Source organism: Callithrix jacchus, chromosome 4 (assembly GCF_049354715.1).
Source record: "Callithrix jacchus isolate 240 chromosome 4, calJac240_pri, whole genome shotgun sequence".
Taxonomy (NCBI): Eukaryota; Metazoa; Chordata; class Mammalia; order Primates; family Cebidae; genus Callithrix; species Callithrix jacchus.
This window is the reverse complement of record NC_133505.1, coordinates 175,322,609-175,343,602: the sequence shown is the minus strand read 5'-3', so window position 1 is coordinate 175,343,602 and position 20,994 is coordinate 175,322,609. Positions and strand designations below refer to the sequence as shown.

The 20,994-nt window shown below is 43.2% G+C and overlaps 1 pseudogene; it reads left to right on the top strand.

The window, feature by feature from the left end:
- Positions 1-4,863: 4,863 nt before the first annotated feature.
- On the top strand, positions 4,864-5,150 carry LOC100399052 (ATP synthase F(0) complex subunit f, mitochondrial pseudogene; annotated as a pseudogene).
- The last annotated feature ends 15,844 nt before the right edge of the window (positions 5,151-20,994 follow it).

Here is a 20,994-nt window from a genome sequence, read left to right as displayed (position 1 = left end):
TATCACAGTAAAAAAGCTGAAGGGCAAGATGAAACCTCGAGAGCAGAAAGATAACAATGACTCATTACGTGCAAAGAGCCCCAATTAAGATTAACAGCTGAGTTCTCATGAGGAACTATGGAGGCCAGAAAGCTGTCAGAGGACACGTTCCAAAGCCGTAAGTCAGAAGCAAAGAAACAATTACACAGCGTGACTTGTTTCCACAGGAATAAATGCATAGTGCAAAAGAAAAGGCAAATAACAAGGATGTAACTAGCCCTGTAAATATATCCTTGATCTTTTCTTTCCCAGCTTCTGTAAATATGTAAGATCACATGAAGTAATAATGATAAGAATGCATTCTTGAGTTTGTAATACATAAAAATGTAACATGTATAACAACAACGGCACAAGAAAGGGGGCAAGGAAATAGAGCTGTATCAGAGAAATATTGATTTATCTCACTAGTATTCAGTTAATACATACCTGAAGTAGCTTCTGACGTATATACTAAGCCCTAGAACAACCACTAAGAAAGCAATCAAGTAATATAGCAAAAATCATGAAAGGAATTGAAACATTAGAAAAATTTCACTGAATGCAAATAAAAATGAAAAAGGAGGAATAGAGGACAAAAATTTATGAGACATAAAAAAATGGCAGATAACAATCTATATCAATAATAACATTAAATGTAAATGGACTAAACAATCTAGTCAAAAGGCAGAGATTTTCAGACTGAATAAAGCAAACAAAATCTGACTATATGCTTTCTACATAAGACACATTTTGACTTCAAAGATATGACTAGCTTGGATGTAAGAGGATAGAAATCAGGTTTATCATTCACAAAGCATAATAAAAAAGCTGGAGTGTTATACTAACATCAGACAAAAATAAAAGTACCTTAAAACAAAGAAAAAATGTTACTAGAGATAGTAGGGATAGTTCATAAGAACAAACATGTCAATCCATTAGTAATATATAACCATCGTAAACATATGCCCCTGTGGTAAACAAAATAAAAAACTGCAGAATATGTTTATGCCTTAATTTCTGGAACCTTTAAAGATTTTACCTTATCTATCAAAGGGGATTTGGTAGATGAAATTTCATTTAAAATGTTGAGGTGAGAGTATCCTGAATTATCCAGATGGGCCCAATGTAATCTCAAGAGTCTTTTTAAATAGTAGTCAAGAGAGCTGGAGTCGGAAAGAGAGACAGAGACTGGAAGACACCATTGACTTTGAAGATGGAGGTTGGTGCCGTGAGGTGCCGAAGCTTCGTTTTAGGGCTTTGGACCTCAATAACTGTATGATAATAAATTGGTATGGTCCACTGAGTTTCTGGTAATTTGTTATAGCAACAATTGAAAATAGTGCCACAAGTGAGTCACTACTGTAAGAAATACACAAAATATGGAAGATACTTTGGAAGTGGGAAGTGATAGGGGAAGGAGAAGAGTTATGCAGCACTGTAGGAAAAGTCTAGGCTGCCTGCACGGGCTGTGAGCAGAAAAGCGATGTAAAGAAGGGAGGAAGAGGCATGGCAGAGAAAACACACATGGTCTGAGAACAGCTAAATCATCATCAACCGATGGCAGGCAGAAAGACAGACGCTGAAAACTGTGCTGCTGGGGACTCAGAAGACGTGAGCAGGAGGATGAGGGAAATTCATTGTTCTGGAAACTAACCACAATTTCATAAGCAGATGAGGTGGGAATTTGCACAAGGAATGAACTGCTGATGAGGGCTTAGAAGGAAATGAGGAAAAGCGTTACTGGAACTGGAAGAAAGAAAACTGTTCGAATGTAGTGGCTAAAAGCTAAACGGAACCAAATCCTACTGCTCTGCGGGAAGCAGACTTGTAAGTGACAAACTTGGGTGTTTGCCTGAGGAAGTTTCTGAGTATGGAAGGTGCAGCCTGGATTCTTCTTGCTACTTACAGCAAAATGCAGGAAAAAGAACAAAGGAGAACAAAGGAAACAGAAAAGAAAGGAAATAAAATGAAGATACTTTCTTAGATACAACTTAAGTAAGAATGCAGTAGGCTTTCTGTCAATGTCACTCTAGGAACACTGTGAGTGATAAGCCAGTGGCAGAGCTCTACCTGAGTCAGACTACATGGCTGCTGCTTTGTCTCTGCGGTCCGTTACGGTAGCTATGCCTACCTTGCCTTTGATGGTTGAGTGCCAGCACTTGGCCCTTCCACCTCAGGATCCAGTTATCCCCATTGTGTTTAAGTTTTCTAATTGAGTGACTGTGGATCTCACTCCGAGATCCAGCATACAGAGAAGAGCAATCACAGATCTTCAAGGATGCAGGTGCTCTTCGAGGATGTGAGATCCTCGATGGTTGAGTGCCACCATTTGGCCCTTCCACCTCAGGATCCAGTTACCCCCATTGTGTTTAAGTTTTCCAACTGAGTTACTGTGGTGCCCACTGTAAGATCCAGCATACAGAGAAGAGCAATCACAGATCTTCAAGGATGCAGGTGCTCTTCGAGGATGTGAGATCCTCGATGGTTGAGTGCCACCACTTGGCCCTTCCACCTCAGGATCCAGTTATCCCCATTGTATTTAAGTTTTCCAACTGAGTGACTGTGGTGCCCACTGTAAGATCCAGCATACAGAGAAGAGCATTCACAGAGCTCAAGGATGCAGGCGCTCCCCTCACAAATCCGTTTCACAAGGCATTGGTGAAGGGTATGTCTTCTGGCCCCTCCCAGCTGAGATGAGTAGGTCTAGAGTGACTAATCGACTGTTGCATCCCAATCTCCCTCCTCTACATGAAACCAAGGGAGATCAGGCATTTCCCTCTCCCTCACAGTGGGCCTTGTTTTGATCCATATTTCAGCTAACAAGGCAAACACACTGTTAGAACCTTTTTTCAATCCCCGAGCTGCAACATTAAATGCAGAACCCCTGCTTAGTGGGCCCAAGTCAATAAATTCAGCCTGATCCAACTCTGTGCTGCTTCCCCCATTATCCCACACCCCTAATATCCACCCCACGTCTGTGCTCCGGATTCCTGCTGATCTAAATTAGAAAAGCCAACCGGTTCTTACCGAGCGCACCGCACCTCCCCGTGGGTCACACTCTGAACCTCACCTCCGATCTCCGCACAGCTAGATCAAAGCAGACAGAATAGAAAAAAGAAAAGAAAACAGGATTTCATAATCTGGGAAATTTCCAGCCTGTCCAAAGTGCAAAAGAGTCTCAAATGTGGAGATTCACTATCTGGAAAGAGAGAAAGCCAGGCTGTGCTGGAGCACCTGCAGCTCATGCCTCAGAAGGATGAAAATGCCAGCGTGTCCCTCTCACGGAGGGCTCTTTTGAAGTCATGAGGGGTGCGGTTCATGGGTGTTCTCACGCATACCAGCAAAACCTGAAAATAGAGATGGGAAAGTCATGCAGTGGAGCCCCTGAAAAGCAGATGGAATCCCTGTAACAGTCACGTGGGACCCACAAAGTCCCTGGAGATGTTATGCCTGTGAGAAGCTACAGGCTTAGACTACAAGGGATAGAGAAAAGATGAAACAAAACACACTCTCAGACTCCCAGTGTCACGCAGGAGAAACCAGACTAATGAAAGGACTCGGGGCAAACACGAGCAGGCAACCTCTGGGGACGAGAAAAGGCAACAAAGTGGTATGCCTCAGGGTTCAGAGTGAACGGAGCCTGGCTGGCGCTCTGATTTCAGGGTATCCGGCCCTTAGAACATACAGAGTGAACGCAGCCTGGCCAGTGCTCTGATTTCAGGGTATCCGGCCCTTAGAACATACAGAGTGAACGCAGCCTGGCCGGTGCTCTAATTTCAGGGTATCTGGCCTTAGAACACAAGATAGTGAAGTTTTGTTTTGTCTTCAAAAACTGGGATCAACATCTCTTACAGACATAGATGGAAAAATCCACCAAGTATAGCAGCACACCAGATCCAGCAGTGTATAAAAGGAGGTATGCCTCATGACCAAGTGGGATCTTCTCCAGGAGGGCAAAGTTCGGTCAATAGCCGTAAACCACCGAATGTCGTATATCACCAGAATAAAAGGCACAAAGCACAAAATTATTTCAATAGAGACAGAAAAACCATTTGACAGAACTCTAACACTCTGATGATAAGAATACTTGCACTGGAAATACAAGGAGGTTTCGCCAACCTGCTACAAGGCATGCAGCACATACCCACAGCTACCTTCGGACTTAGTGGGGACAGTCTGGGTGATTTTCCCACTGCCCCCTGCCCACCAGGAGCAAGGATGTCCGCTGCCCCTCCTCCGTTCAGGATTGCGCCGGAGCTCTGGCCAGAATGCTCAGATCGTATTTGCAGGGGCGCTTGCTGCTGGAGGTATCTGAGAGGTGCAGCCAGGAGGAACAGCTAAACATTACAGACTATCTTTTTGTGGTGATGAAGGTGCTCTGACATTTACTGTAATGATGCCTACACGATTTTGTCAGTGTGCCAAACCACCAAACTGCACACCCGAAGAGGGTGAACGCACGATATCTAGGTTATATCTCAATGCCACTGTTGAGAAAGTTCATGCGATTCCTTGTGTTTGAATGATAACCCAGCTAAAGCTAAGTCATGTAACACCTGGCCAGGACCGCAGGTCAGCGCGCGGCAGCAAACAGGTGATGTATTCAGCTCTTACCGAGCAGCTTCTAACGCAGCGTGAGTTTCTGGTGCTTTCTCTTCCCCATCTCACTCCTCGACCCCTTTATCTGTATCTCCCAAGGGTCACACCCCATATGGGTTACCTGTCTCAGCATATACTTGTCTTAGCACTGTTTCTTAATAATTGTCTTGGCACTGGGTCTTGCACACCCGGTGCAAGCTCAACAAACTTGAGCTCCATTTGTTCTGTGAAAAAAAAAAAAAAGACAGCGGACACCAGTACTCCAAGATGGCGTCAGTCATACCATTGAAGGACAAGAAACTTCTGGAGGTCAGACTAGGAGAGCTGCCAAGCTGGGTCTCGATGCGGGACTTCAGCCCTAGTGGCATTGTCGGAGCGTTTCGAAGCGGTTACTGCCGGTACTATAACAAATATATTAACGTGAAGAAGGGCAGCATCGCGGGGCTTACCATGGTGCTGGCATGCTACGTGGTCTTCAACTACACCTTTTCCTACAAGGACTCAAGCACGAGCAGCAACGCAAGTACCACTGAGGAAGACAGGCTCTGCACTCCCCTCCACAACCTTCTTGGCTTGAGCCCCTCCATAAGGAACACAGTCTCAAATATTGCTGAATCCTTTCATACCCTAATGGAATTAACCTCCAAATAAAAGATGACTGGTAAAAAAAAAAAAAAAAAAACAGTATTCAGTGATACTGTTGCTAACTAGGCATGGTGGCTCATGCCTTTAATTAATCCAAAAGATTTGGGAGGCTGAGGTGGGAGGATTGTTGAGGCCAGAAGTTCGAGACTAGCTTGGGAAATATAGTGAGACCACATCTTTACAAAAAAAAAAAATTCAGTTGGCTAAGCATGACGGCACACACCTGTAGTCCCAGCTACTCGGGAGGCTGAGGCTGGAGGATCCTTTGAGCCCAGGATTTCAAGGCTGCAGTCAGCCATGATCGCACCACTGTGCTCCAGCCTCAGTTATGAGTTATGAGTTATGAGAAGAACGGCCTTCGTGTCACACCTACAGCTAGAGTGGCTCCTGCAGGCATCACCTCAGGAACAGACGTGACATTTTGGAGATCCATGTGGTTCTTTGTTTGTTTCTGCTCTTTTTGCTGTGACCAAATGACTTTCATTTCAGCTTTGCGTTTGATCATGTCTATCAGCTAACAGCTTCTGCTCACTACCAATGCTTTCCATAGGTTCTCTCCTTCCAGCTTCCTGCCGTGCAGAGGGAGCATGTCCACAGACAGAGCTCTATCATCAGGACACTCATGGGCCACATCCCAGAGACAATCAGCTCAGGTCACGTGTGGGATCAAGCAAAAAGCATGTTCCTGGATTTACTGGGATTGCTGAGAAAAGCACCTTAGTCCTAGGGGCCATTCTCAGGCAGAAGTCTTGACTATACTTAGCAGAAATCCTGATGATGTATCTAGGACACAAATAACACTGAGTGTTGGAGTAAATCGCACTCCCTTCTGGGAAACGCCATGGTCCCTGTGAGCCTTGTGTCTGCCATTAGCAAAGTAAAATTTACTGTCCTGGCTGGAGCTGCCTTTTAGCATTGTGAGGACCTCAGATTAGATTAGATTCCCATTTGTTTCCACCCTGCTGGACCTCATCCATGACTAAGCTGGAAGCACAGCTTAACTAGAAACAGAGACTACTGGAAATCTTATCAACTATCCTCAAGATTTCTAATTTTCCACATTTTCAGGCCTAAGAAATTCAGAGCAGATTTAGATGAACGTACAATATCTGGAATGCTGTCTGAGCCACACATTTTTGGATGCTCGTCTCAAGTTTGAAATAAAGACGCATGAGCTAATATTGCAATCTGGAACCCAACATTAGTTCTTTAAAAATATAGACAAATATACTTATTAATCATGTCTTTAAAGACAGATATACTTATTAATCATGTGATTAAGACATTAAACACATGTCTTAATCATGTGTTTATATAAATATATTACGTATAAAATATATTCTATATTCACTCATAATAATATATTATCTAACTTATACATGATGAATCCTTCTAACTCTTTAAGAAAATGTTTTTATGTGTCATTTCATATTTATTTTCACATTTATTCTAACAACAGATATAAATTTAAAAGCAAGTGGCCAAACACTATAATTTTGTACATGGAGAAACAAAATATCAAGAACCAAATTAGAAGAAAAGTTTTACTACAATTTTGTTAATTGCTTTCTCTAAATGTTGAATTTCAAGTGTGCCCTTGTCCTGTGGGTGTAGAGCTAAAGGCTCTTCACAGTAAAAGACGCACTGGGACGTTCTGTCGTCCTGACCTTCACACTGTGTCACCAGCTTCGTGTCACCATTTGAAATGGATCCATAGAGCAGCATGGCGAAGAACCACCTTCCGGACCAGTGGGTACCAGGAGCTTAGGACAGAATCTGCTCATTTCCTATAGGATGTTCTTTCTTTTCTTCTTTTTTATTTATTTTTTATTTTTATTTAGGTATTTATTTTAGAGCCTGGCAACACTGTTGCCAGGCTGATCTGCAACTCTTGGCTCAAGTGATTTTCCCACCTCAGCCCCCAGAGCTCGGGGATTACCCATGAGCCCCTGTGCTCAGCCTCCTATCTTATTGTACATTGAGAGTATAAACACACCACTGGGAAGCAACACACAGATACTCATTCTCTGGGCTTTTGCCACCTACGTCAACATAATTATAGTTATTAAAACGTGGTCAATGTATTTAATCCATCTGCTGTGGAAGCTGCAAGTAACATTTTGCCCTCGGTGAGTGGCCACTCATCCAGCTTCCCTCAAAGCTCGCCAAAGCGCTGCTCAAGGTGAGCATTCTACTGACATAAATCAATGAACAAATAATAGCACACTTGCACATTGTATGTTTAGGCTGGAAATTAGTGCAGTGACTAACAGAAATAGCAACCTCATCTCATCAGGCGTCTGACATGAGGAGAAACCCCACAACTTCAAGTACCTCTTGGCTAAGACAACAGAAATAGGAAGCAAGTGTTAGGGTTTGGATGCTTGTCCCCTTCAGATCTCATGTTAAAATGTGGCACCCGGTGTGGAGATGGGACCCCGTGGGAGGTGTCTGCACCACGTGGGTAGATCCCGTATGAATGGCTTGGTGCCCTTCCTTTGCTGATGAGTTAGTTCTCGCTGTGAGTTCACACGAGATCTGGTTATTTGAAGAGTGTTGGTCTCTCCCCTCACTCTGTCTTGCTCCGACTCTTGCCGTGTGACACGTTGGCTCCCCACTGCCTTCTGCCGTGATCATAAGCTTCCTGAGACCTCCCCAGAAGCAGATGTCAGCACCACCTGTACCACCGTGGAACCATAAGCCAATTAAACTTATTTTCTATAAATAAATTGGTCTCAAGAATTCCTTTATAACAATGCAAAAGACGGTCTAACAGAAAACTGATACTGAGAAGTGGGGTGTTGCTTTAAAGATACCTGAAGATGTGTGAGTGGCTGTGGAAACGGGTGATGGGCAGAAGTTGGAAGAGTTCGAAGGGCTCGAAAGAAGACAAGAAGAGGGAAAGTTTGAAACTTCTTCTAGACACTGGCTAAGTGGTTGTGACCAAAATGATGACAGAAATAGGGACAGTGAAGTCCAAGCTGAGATCTCAGATGGAAGTGAAAAGTTATTAGAGGTGACCCAAGTCACACCCTAGCAAAGAACTTGGTTACACTGTGTTCAAACCCCAGGGATTTCTGGAAGGTTGAGCTTGAGAGTGGGTTGACTTAGGGTGGGTATCTGGTGGAATAATGACTTAGGGTAGGTAGCCGGTGGGGTAAATTTTAAGTGGCAAAGTGTTCAGGTGGATTGGCTGCTTCTGACAACCTAGGATCAGACGTAGGGACAGAGGAATGAGTTAAACTTGGAACTTGTATTTAAAAGGGAAGCAGAGCATCAAGCTTTGGTCCTGGGGTGGAGAAAGAATCCCAGCAGGCTGTGGAGCAGCCATTTGCTGGAGAGATCAGCATGACTGAAAGGGAGCCCAGTGCTAACCTCTAGGACAACGAGATAAAGGCCTTGATTGCATTTCGGGGATCTTCTAGGCAAGCCCTCTCCTCACAGGCCCAGATGCCTCAGGGGCCAGACCCTGGATGCCACTGCGCTGTGCAGCCTCAGGACACTGCTCCCCCACATCCTGGTCACTTCAGCTCCAGGCTTGGCTCAAAGGGGTTCAGGTGCAGTTCAGGCCACTCCTCCAGAGGGTGCAGACAATAAGCTTTGGCAGATTCTTTGTGGTGTTAACCCAGTTGGTTCACTGAAGGCAGGAGTGAAGGAGCATGGGGGGAGGCGGGGGAATTCCACCTAGGCTTCAGAGGATGTACAGGGAGGCCTGAGGGCCTGGGAAGAAGCCGGCCATAGGGGGAGTCCACCAGAGAGCCTCCAACGGCAGTGCTAAGAGGAAATGTTGGGTTCCTACCCCCATGCAGAGTCCCCACCAGGACACTGCCTAATGGAGCTGTGGGCAGGAGGCCCCCATCCTGTAGACCCTGCCAGTGGGAGCTTGCATGCCCTGCCTGGAAGAGTCACAGACACTAGACTCCTAACTTCAGAGCAGCCTCATGGGCTGTATCCGGCCCAGCCACAGGGACAGGGCTGCCCAAGTTCTTGCACTAGTGTGCCCTGGATTTGGGACATGGAGTCAAGGAAATTATTTTGGAGCTTTAAGATTAAATGACTGCCCTGCTGGGTTTCAGACACATGTGGAACCCATTGTCCCTTTCTTTTGGCTGATTTCTCTTCTTGGAGTGGAATATTTATGCCTCTACCCCGTTGTATCTTGGGCATAAATAATCGTTTTAATCTCACAGGCACATAGGTGGAAGGGACTCATCGCCAGATGAGACTTTTCACTTGAGACTTGGAAATTTCGAGTTAATGCTAGAATGAATTAAGACTTTGTGGGGCTATTGCAAAGACGTGATTGTATTCTGAAATGTAAGAAGGAAATGAGATTTGGGGAGCCAAGGGGCAGAATAATACGGTTTGGATGTGTACCCCTCCAAGTCTCATGTTGATATGTGGCCCCAGTGTGGGAGGTGGGGCCTGGTGTGAGGTGACTGGATGATGGGCATGGGTCACTCACGTATGGCTTAGCACCAGCTCCTTGGTGATAAGTGAGTTCTTGTTCTGCGTTCATATAAGATCTCGTTGTTTAAAAGGGTGTGGACCTCCCCCCACCTGCCCTGTTGCCTCCATTAGCTCCCCGTCACCTTCCACTGAGATGGTCACCCTCCTGAGGCCTCCCCAGAAGCAGACACTGCTGTGCTTCCTGTACATCCTGCAGAAGGGTGAACCAGTTGCACCTCTTTTCTTTATAAATTATCCAGTCTTGAATATCCCCTTAGTGCAACGTAGAAAACAGCCTGACAAACCGACTGCCAGCCTCCACACAGCGCTGGCGCATTTTTAATTCTCTGACATATTAGGTCCTAAATTATTTCAAACATTTTTTATAGACGTTTGCTTCCCATACTTTCTTAAAATAACTATGAGCTTCTAATTACAAAAATAAATACTTCCAGAGATGCATTAACACTTCAGCTGGATTCCGCAGACCCCATCACACTTTATTAAATATTTCAAAATACTTCTTCAGACATTTTGTGCTCAGACCCTGGCAAAGCGTTTTCTTCTCATAGCGAGCCCTCTATATCATACAGAAAATGAAACCATGTGTCCAGATGTATCTACATTTGGCTCGTCGAAATTGCTTCATTAGGTTGATGTGACATCTCAGAAGTGAGTTCAGCCTTTTTTCTCAGCGTGCCTTCCCAGTAAAAGCCATAACAAAAAGATCTGTGCTGATTTTCATCTTAGAAACCACAAGGTCTTAAGTAGATTCAAATCCAAAAGAAAAAATACTTTTAGTATTGGATATTCATGTATCTGGTTTTAGAAAAGAGTGAGGAAATTACGTGTAAAAATGTTTTATATTAAAATATTTGATCAGGTACTCCATGTTGGATAGTTTATTCAAACTAAATATCAAACAATATTAAATTTTTTAAAGTGTAAACATATAAAATATCAAAAGTTTTCAGAAACCAAATGGTCATGAGGAACATTCTGGTGACCATTAGGAGAGGTGAAGTTGTAAAAACATATCCGAAAAAGCCATCGAGGCTGCGTCACCCAGCGTGGCTGCATGGCTTTCATTTGACACTGACCTCAGCTTTTTATTCACCCCTGGCTGCTAGGCTTAAATTGCTTTCAAAAGTTCAAACAAAAGCATTTCCATTTTCCTGAGACCAAACGTGTGAGCAATGCAGTACAAGTTCAGTCCTGGTTTTGCACGGAATGCTCGGGGAATTGGGTTCTAGTCAAGTTCAAGATTGCTTTAGCACACTATTTTTTGAAATTTATAATTAACTTAATAATTGTAAATATTTATGGTAGGGTTTCAACGCACGTGTGCATTGTATGATGATCTTAGCACACTCTTTTCAATACCTTTCTGAAAATGGAGCACCAAGCTGGGTGAGTAATACAGAGACCACAGGAACCCTGAAAGGAGGCGCTCCCTGGTCTTCGCCACTTGCTCCGTCATTTTGCAAATGAGCCATTTTACTGTGGGCAGTGGTTGGGCTCCCTGCAGGCCCTGCGGTGAGCATCCAAGAGGGAACAGTCCCGCCTTCCTTCCCCATTCCCGGGAAATGCTCCATGACACATCTCTCCCGCAGAGCGACCTTTCCAAATACACTTCCCAGATGAGGCTATTGGTCTCCCCTCAAAGGTTGCTCATTTCTGGGCACGACCTCTGCTCTCTGGCACTTAGTGTGGCAACCCCAGGTCGGGAGGCACTCAGTCGCACTGCTTCCCCTGGGTTTGAACCATTAAGGATCCCAGTTATATAAATGGTCTTGCTGAGGCCTCCCCGGAAGCAGACACGGCTATGCTTCCTATGTACTCTGCTAGTACGATAGTACATCTCTGGAAGTACGTATTTAGACAATTAAAATTCTCATTGGTCTTAGAAAAATGGAAATGCTCGTGCTTGAACTTTCGAAAGCAATTTAAGCCTAAGCCAGAAAAATGCATAGTAGGTTAGCAAAACTTGCATTTCTCCTTTCCTTGGCTGCCAGTATCTTCCCTCATGCCAGGCTGCAGGTGCCCTGGAGGGATTTAAGTTTGATCACGACAGTCCCTGTAGACTCAGGAGCTGTGAGGGTGAGAAATGAGGACAGATTTTATTCTTCTTTTACTGCGAATTATCCCCTAAATATGCTTCTGGCTGCAACATCTCTTCTGAATTATGATAATCAAGACTAATAACTTTCATCTTAAAACGTGTTTTCTCCGCACTATCAGATCCACCTACTTCATGTGCCATCCTTTGAACCCTTCCCACACCGAAAGGAAAAAGCTCCAACGTGAGAGCTCCGGCCTTTCAGCTCCAGTAATGAGGAGGCCTCCAAAGGCAGCACTCAGGCCTTCAAAGTGTCCCGCGATGAACTAAAGTCACCAGAGTTTGCGCCTCTTGTTAGGAGCTTTTGCAGGCTCCACCCAAAATGTGTCATGGGTATAAGCCGTCTTTCCAGTTACATAAACCAGACTCATAAATGTTGAGGGCCATGTTTTCCAAAGTCTCTCTCCTCCCTTGGGATTGGTGAACGCTCCTCTAGGCAGACTTTTCCTCAGGCCAGGGACTGGAGGCTTCCCGATCAGCAGTCTTCAAAAGTGCTGGGATTACAGCCGCGAGCCACCACTCCGGCCTGGAGGAGTCTTTAGTTTTCTAGGTATCATGTTACATCATCAGTAAACAGAGGTAGCTTGAGTTCCTCTTTCCGATTTCGATGCCCTGACTTTCTTTCTCTTGCTTGCTTGGTCTGGCCAGGACTTCCAGCGCCATGTTGAATAGAAATGGGAAAAGTGAGCATCCTCGACTTATTCCAGTTCTCAGGGGAGATGCTTTCAAGTTTTCTTCATTAAACGTGATGTTGGCTGTGGGTTTGCATTACATGGCTTTGATTATTTTGAGGTACGTCCCTTTTACGACTAAAAAACCTTTGTTGAGGGTTTGTATTATGAAGGGATGCTGGCTTTTATCAAATGCTTTTTCTGTACCTATTGAGATAACCGTGTGGTTTTCATTTTTAATTGTGTCCGTGTGATCAATCGCATTTATTGATTTGCAGATATTGAACCATCCCTGGGATGACACCCACTGGATCATGATCAATTACCTTTTTAATACGCTATTGAATTGGATTCACCAGTATTTTCTTGAGATTTTCTGTGTCTGTTTTCCTCAGGAATATTGCTGTGCCATTTTGGGTTTGGTTATGTCCTTTCTTGGCTTTGGTACCAGGGTGACACTGGTTTCATAGAATGAATCAGGGAAGATTCCCCCTTTCTCATTTTCTGAAATAGTTTCAGTAAGATTAATAGCAATTCTTCCTTGAATGTCTGATAGAATTCTGCTGCAAATCCATCTGTGATAGAATTCAGCTGTGAATCCATCTGACCTTGGGCTCTTTTGTTGGAAATTATTTTTTCTTTTTTTTTTTTTTGATGGAGTCTTGCTCTGTCGCCCAGGCTGGAGTGCAGGGGCATGATCTCGGCTCACTGCAACTGCAATCTCCTGAGTTTAAGCAATTTTCCTGCCTCAGCCTCCCAAGTAGCTGGGATTACAGGTACCTGCCACCATACCCAGCTAATTTTTGTATTTTTATTAGAGATGGAATTTCACCATGTTGGCCAGGCTGGTTTTGAACTCCTGACCTCAAGTGATCCACCTGCCTCAGCCTCCAAAAGTGTTGGGATTACAAGCATGAGCCACCGTGCCTGTCCAGCAATTTAAAAATTACCAATTTACTTGTCAAGCATGTCACTCATGTAAAGAGACCACCAGGCAAGTTCTGTGTGGGCAGCAAAGCCATTTATTTCGTGCTTGGGTGCAAGCAGGCCAAATCCAAAAAGAGGTTAGGCAAAGGGGGTAGGAGAGGGGATTGCTTATACAGGTTGGGGCAAATAATCAGCTAAAGGTGGTCATCTGTCTTAGGGAGGGGAAGGGTGTCACGGGATGCATGGTCACAAGGGCAGGGGTCATTTATTACAAACAGGCGTGATCATAACGGTGGGGGGGGTTGGTTGCAGTGAAGGAGAGGGTGAGGTAAATTACAGAGTTACAAGGGGTGGGGGTTTTGAGAAACCCAATGTCCAGGGGGAAATGTTTGCAAGGCTGAGCAGGAACAATGGTTGCAGGCTGCAAGGGGAGAGCCATTAGTTGAGGCAGGAACAAGTTGTTTCACTTCTTTCTGTGGCCACCTGGTTATTTGTGGTTACTTCAGCCTTTGTGGCTTCTTGGGACCATCCAGAGGTATATGTGCAGGTCACCAAGGCTAAAATGGGCAGACTTGGGCTGGGAGGTCTGACATTGTTCTCACTCTTTGTTATTGGTCTGTTCATGATTGAGACCTCTTCTATTTTTTTTTGAAAGAGCTATAAGGATTGATGTTCATGATTCTAAAATATTTGGTAGATGTCATCACTAGGGTCATTTGGTTCTGAGCTTTTCTTTGCCGGAAATTGGTTTGATCACCAAAGCAGTCCTTCTACTTAGTACATCTGTGCTCAGACGATCTCTTTCTTCTCGAGTCAGTTTTCATAGTTTCTGTCTGTTCTTTCTTCCTTATTCCCTCGGTGTTGCTTGATTTTAGTGTACCGCATTTTCTAATTCCTCAAGCTAGAATGTGAATTTATTGATTTGGGTCCTTTCTTCTTTTCGATGGAGTTTGTTTGGTTTCATGAATATGTTGTCAACTGAAGTACGATGAGGTTCGTACATTTGGGGAGCAGGTTTTTACTTTTCATAAAGTGTTGCAGCCTGAAGGGTGACCTTTTGGAGAAGCTGCAAAAGGTGGCCTTTGGAGAGAAGCTGGAAACAGACACTTCAAGGGTGGGGTGAATAAAACAGGGGTTTATGCTGAACAAGGTGGCTAAATAGTCATGTTTAACAAGCTGTAGGAGGAGTCAATATATTTATAGAAGGAGAAGCACGCATGTGGTAGTTGGGTTTCATGCCTCTCCAGGGCACCCACATTAAACAGGGGCGTTAACATGCTCTGAGGGTGGAGTTTTGGGCCCTCCCGTTTTGTGATGTCAAAACGGGAAGCAGAGAACACAAGACTGGCTAGAAACACTCTGCGGTTGCTGGTCTCTTAAAAAGGAATGCTGGTCAGTTGTCTTGTAGACAGTGCCAAAGGGAGAGGCAGCATTGAGTGTGTGGTTGATATCAGGGGTAGAGTGAGTCTTTCCAAAGGGTTAGCTTCTGTTGAACCTTTAGGGAAGAATACCTAATGGCAGTTAGCAAGGGAGGGAGGATAATGAGGTATGTCCAGTCTCCCATCCCATCATGGCTGAGAACTCGGTTATCAATATTTTTCTAGGATCTCCTTGGCCAAAAGAGAGTCTCTTCACTTGGATGGGGAGCTTAGGACTTTATTTTATTTTTCCTCAGTGCAGATTAATAGTTTTCATCAAATTTGAGAGGTTTTCAGCCATTTAAACTTCATTTTTTTTTCTTTTTCTCTCTTCCCCTTCTGGAAATCTCATTACACCTATGTTGATAGGTTCGTGTTTTCATCCATTCTCGCATTGCTATAAAGAAACAGCTGAGACTGGGTAATTTCTTAAGAGGTTGATTGGCTCACAGTGTCACAGGCTATCCAGGAAGTGTGATGGTTTCTGAGGAGGTCTCAGGAAACTTTCAGTAACGGGCAAAGCAAAGGAGAATCAGGCACATCTTACATGGCTGGAGCAGGAGGAAGAGAGAAGGCGAAGGTGCTACATGCTTTCAAACAGCCAGATCTCATGAGAACTCTGCCACAAGAACAGCGCCTGGGGGGGGTAGTTCTAAAGCATTAGAAACCATCCCCACCATCCCGTCACCTCCCAGCAGGCCCCGGCCCCAGCACTGGGGATGACAACTGAACCTGAGATTTGTGTGGTGACACAGATCCAAACCATATCCATTTCATAGTGTCCCACAAGTCTCTGAGAAGCTACTTATTTTTCTTTATTCTTTTTCACTTCTGATCCTCAGGATGGATAATCTCAATTAAAATATCTTCAAAATCGTAGGATTTTTTTTCCTGACTGTTCAAATCTGCTATTGAGTCCCCTAGTGAAATATTTATTTCAGTTATTGTATTTTTCAGTTCCAGAACTTTCCTTTGTATGTTTTCAAAATCTCTATCACTTTATGGACATTCTCTATTTTATGAGATTTTGTTTTTGTACTTTTTTAGAAATTATTTTCTTAATCTCTGGGAACATATTTTAAATGGCTGATTTAAAGACATGTCTCATATGGCTAAGGGCTTAGCTTCCCCAGGAACAATTTCTATCAGTTGCCTTTTGATATGGTTTGGATTTGTGTCCCTGCCCAAATCTCACATCAAATTGTAATGGGTGGTGTTGGAGGCAGGGCCTGGTGGGAGGTGACTGGGTCCTGGGGGAGGGTTTTTTCCTGAGTACTGCTTTTGTAATAGTGAGTATGTGCCCAGAGATTTGGTTGTTTAAAAGTGTGTGTTACCTCCCCCTTCTCTCTTCTTCCTCCTCCTCCAGGCGTGCAGGACATGCCTGCTTCCCTTCAGCTTCCACCATGATTGTCAGTTTCCTGAGGCCTCCCCATCCATGCTTCCTGTACAGCCTATAGAACGGAGCCCATTAAACTCTCTTCTTTGTGAATTGCCACATCCCAGGTAGTCCTTTATAGCAGTGTGAGAATGGACTAACACACCTTTTTTCTTCTGCAGGCCATACATTCTTCTTCCCTTTGTTTTTCTTTGTTTTTTTTTTGGTTGGTGTCTTTTTCGATAGAAAATTGAATATTTTAGGTAGTATTGTGTAGAAATAAACTAGTATGGAGATCATGTTCTTCCCCTTTCTTTTGCCAGGAATCGTTTTTGCTGCCTATTACAGTTGCGTGTTTGTTTAGCAACTTGTCTTAACTAACTCTGTAAACTCTGTATTTTTATTCAGTGTGGCGATTAAAACCTCTACTTGGTTGTCTCATGGTCACCTGAAGATTGGGGCGAAATTCCTTATATGCTGCGAACCAATCTCCCAGGCTTTTCTGAGGGATGGAGCTCTGTGTGTGTTGGGTCATGGGTTCAATCCTCCCCCAGGTCATTCATAACTCTTCCTCAGCCTTCGCTTCCCACCTGTGCAAATCCCATGGTCAGCCATCGTTGAGAGCACAGGGCCATCTCAGGCCTTTCCAAAGCAGCCACACAGCTTTCAAGAGGTGCATGGCCTCCGAGATTCTCAGAAATACCTCAAATATTTTCAAAGCTCCTACCTTCCTTTTCTTCAGCTTTTCCTTTTAAGCTTTTTAGCTAGCCTATCCCAACTGTTATCCATTGCCTCAGGCAGCTTCAGTGTTAAAAGACTTGTCTGTACAGTTTGAATAATGTCCCCAAGGGAGAGCTGGACTTCAAGTAAAATAAAAGTCTGTCTGGTCAGCCTGTCAGGGAATGACTAGATAGCTCAAATAACGTCCATTCTTTAGGAATGAGCTGTGAAAAAGAGCTCCAGCTTTATCTGTTCTGGAGTACCAAGAATTTTATCTTTTAAAGCTACAACTAGGCCTGGGAATGAGGCATTAGACTAAGACAACTTGAAATCCCATAAAGCTCATTGGTCTTACTGAAATTCATCCATTTCCTTGAATAAATACTTAATGGATTCCTATAAGCCTTTGGTTAATTTCCAGAGCCTGGAATTCCAGCTACTTGGGAGGATGAGGCACAAGGATTGCTTGAGCTCATGCCACAGCCCTCTATCTAAAAAAAAAAAAAAAAAAAAAAAACTGAAAGGAAAAGAAAAGGATGGACAGAGCTGATCGAAACAGTAGAAAAAACATTAAAAATTATTGTAACTGAATGTAGATGTTCAAAAATTTCATGAAAGATATGGAAAAGGCAAAGTCTGAGAATTGGTAAGTACAGCATCTGAGGAGAAATGGACACCGGGTTAGACTAATGGACCTTTAGATATGGAAATTAAAAATACTTAGTGAACTTACAGAGTTAGCAGAAACTACTCAAAAGAAACCACAGGGAGAGAAAATAACGAAAAAGAAAGGTGAAAGAGCATCCGTTACCGTGGGACAAGTTCCAGCATATGAAGCTGGATGAACTTGGAATCCTTAGAGGAGATGACTGACACTAGAGCAGAAAACATCCGAGGAAATCGTTTTAGTATCGGGATCAAGTAATTCTCCATCTGAAAAACTGGATGAAAACTGTATACCCTCAGATCCAAGAAGTTCAGCAAAGTCCACACGCAAGAAACAAAACACACAAACAAAACAAGGCGGACTATAATCAAACTTCTCCAAACTGGTCAGAAAGAGAAAGCCTGAACAGCAGCCAACCAGTATGTATAAAGAGGAGGGAAGGTAAGGACGCCAGATTTCTAATCAGAAACACCGCCAATGTTGACATCAACAAGACGGCGGTGTGAAAGGAAACGAAGTCTTGGGACCCCAAACTCATTTACCCAAAGGAAAAAGTCAAGCTGAGAGCTAGGTCATGCAAACCTGCCTCTCCCTTTGGGTTCGTAAATAAGATGGCTGCATGATGAACAGCTACACGCCTCCCCCATATTTTGCCCACAAGGAAATTCCTAGCGAGCTACAAGATCTTTCAAGGTGTTACTCTTAAAATTTCACATGGCAATGTAAACTGATAGCTTCTCTTTACCGGAGCCGTCACCCATACCCTGCCCCGCCACCCGCCAGACGCAAATTAATGTCTCATTGTTCCCCTGCCCCATTTTGTCAACGTTGTCTTCTGTAAAATGCATTTTCCTGCACTTCTCTGCTCCATTTGTCTATGTCATCTTATGTTAAATTAAAAGAATGCAGATTCACTGAGCCAGACAAAAACATAATGACTGTTCTTCTTCACCCACCTCTTACATGAAAATTGTGTACTTCTCATATCCCTTCCTTTCCCTTTTCAATTTGGAACCCTCAAATCACGTTTGGAAAAAGGCAAAGACCTGTCTCCCCAGCACACGTCCTTAACTTTTCTGATTGTGGGTTTAAGACCCTCCCCAGAGAGTGTCCTGCCCTATACCCTGGACAAGGAATGCTGATGTTATGAAGCTTCCAAAAAGCCCCCAGAGGACCGAGTTCAGAGAGCTTCTGGATAGCTGAGCACATGGAGGTTTCTAGAGGACCATACACCAGGGAGAGCATGGAAGCTCCGAACCGCTTCCCCGACAGCTGTACCCTTTCAGATGTCCCTTATAATAAGCTAGCAGACACAAGCAAGTGTTTCCTTGAGTTTGTGAGCAAATGAATCAAAAGTAAAGGGGGGCGTCATGGGACTCCCAACTTGAAGCCAGTAGGTCAAAAGTTCCGGAGGCACAGACTTGCAACTGGTACCTGTTGAGTGAATGAGCAGTCTTGGAGTCTGAGCCGTCAGCCTGTGGGATTTGATACCATCTCCAGGTAGATAATGTCAGAATTTAATTGGAGGACACCCAGCTGATGTCCACGGCTTGTTGGTGGGGAAAAACCCCATACATTTGGTCAAAGAAGTCTTCTGTGTTGATTGCTGTGGTGTAAGAGCAGAGAAAAAAATGTGATTTGAGAGTTTTACCAAAACAACTACATATGCCATCATGTAATAATAAAATATTGATTGCTTTCCTGTTAATAATAATAATATTAGGATGCTCTCTCATCAGTTTTACTCAAAATTAGTTTTAAGAACACTTCCTATTGAAACAAGGCAAGGAACAAAGCAATAGCATACAGATTAGAAAGATAAAAAAAGTTTGGTCATTTGAAGAAGACAAGATGGCGTATGTAGAAAATACTGAGAAATCTACAGGTCAGCTACTAGAATAAAATAACTTACTGCGTTGGCAGCATAGACTTATATTTGTGTACATTATTACAAAAACCAGGAAAGGAAATAACAAAGAAATAAAACTATAGACCAATATTTCTGATGAACATAGATGCAAAAACTCTCAACAAAATACTTGCCAACTGAACCCAGCAACATATCAAAAAGATGATGCACCACGATCAAGTAGGTTTTATACCAATGATGCAGGGACGGTTTAACATACTGAAGTCAATAAATGTGACATGTCACATAAACAGAATTAAAAACAAAAATCATATGAGCATCTCAAAAGATGCAGAAAAAACATTTTATAAAATTTAGAATTCCTTTATGATTAAAACCCTCAGCAAAATCGGCATAGAAGGGACATACCTCAAGGTAATAAAAGCTATCTATGACAAATGCACAGCCACCATTATACTGAATTGGAAAAAGTTGAAAGCATTCCTCCTGAGAAGTGAAACGAGACAAGGACACCCACACTCACCACTTCTATTCAGCATAGTGCTGGAAGTTCTAGCCAGAGCAATCAGACAGGAGAAAGACACAGAGGGAGTTGGAATCAGCCAAGAGGAAGTCAAACTGTTGCTCTTCCCCAATGATAGGAACACATACCAAGAAAATCCTGAAGACTCATGAATTCAGTAAAGTTTCAGGGTACAAAATCAGTGTACACAAAGCAATAGCACTGCTATATACCAACGATGATCAGCCTGAGAATCAAATCAAGAACTCAACCCTTTTGGCAACAGCTACAACAAAATAAAATATCTAGGAATATACCTAACCAAGGAGGTAAAAGATATCTACAAGGAAAACTGTGATACAATCCTGAGAGAAATCAAAGACAACACAAGCAAACGAAAATACATGTCATGCTCATAGATGGGTAGAATCAATATTGTAAAAATGGCCATACTGCTAAAGGCAATTTACAAATTCAACACAACTCCCATCAAAATACCAAGTTACTCTTTACGGAACTAGAAAAAAAAATTCTAAAATTCATTTGGAACCAAAAAAGAACCTGCATAGCCAAAGCAAAACTAAGCAAAAGAAGAAATCTGGAGGCATCACATTATCTGACCTCAAATCATACTACAAGGCTATAGTTATCAAAACAACATGGTACTAGTATAAAAATAGGGATGTAGACCCATAAAACAGAAGTGAGAACTCAGAAATAAAGCTAAATACTTACAGTCAACTGATTTTTGACAAAGCAAATAATAATAATAATAGATATATAAACAAAAACATAAAATAGGGAAAGAACATCCTATTCAACAAATGGTGCTGAGATAACTGGCAAGCCACAGGTAGAAGAGGGAAACTGGATCTTCATCTCTCACCTTATACAAAAATCAACTCAAGGTGGATCAAAAACTTAAATCTAAAACCTGAAACCATAAAAAATCCAGAGGATAACATCGGAGATATTATTCTAGAAATTGGTTTAGGCAGAGTTACTGACCAAGAA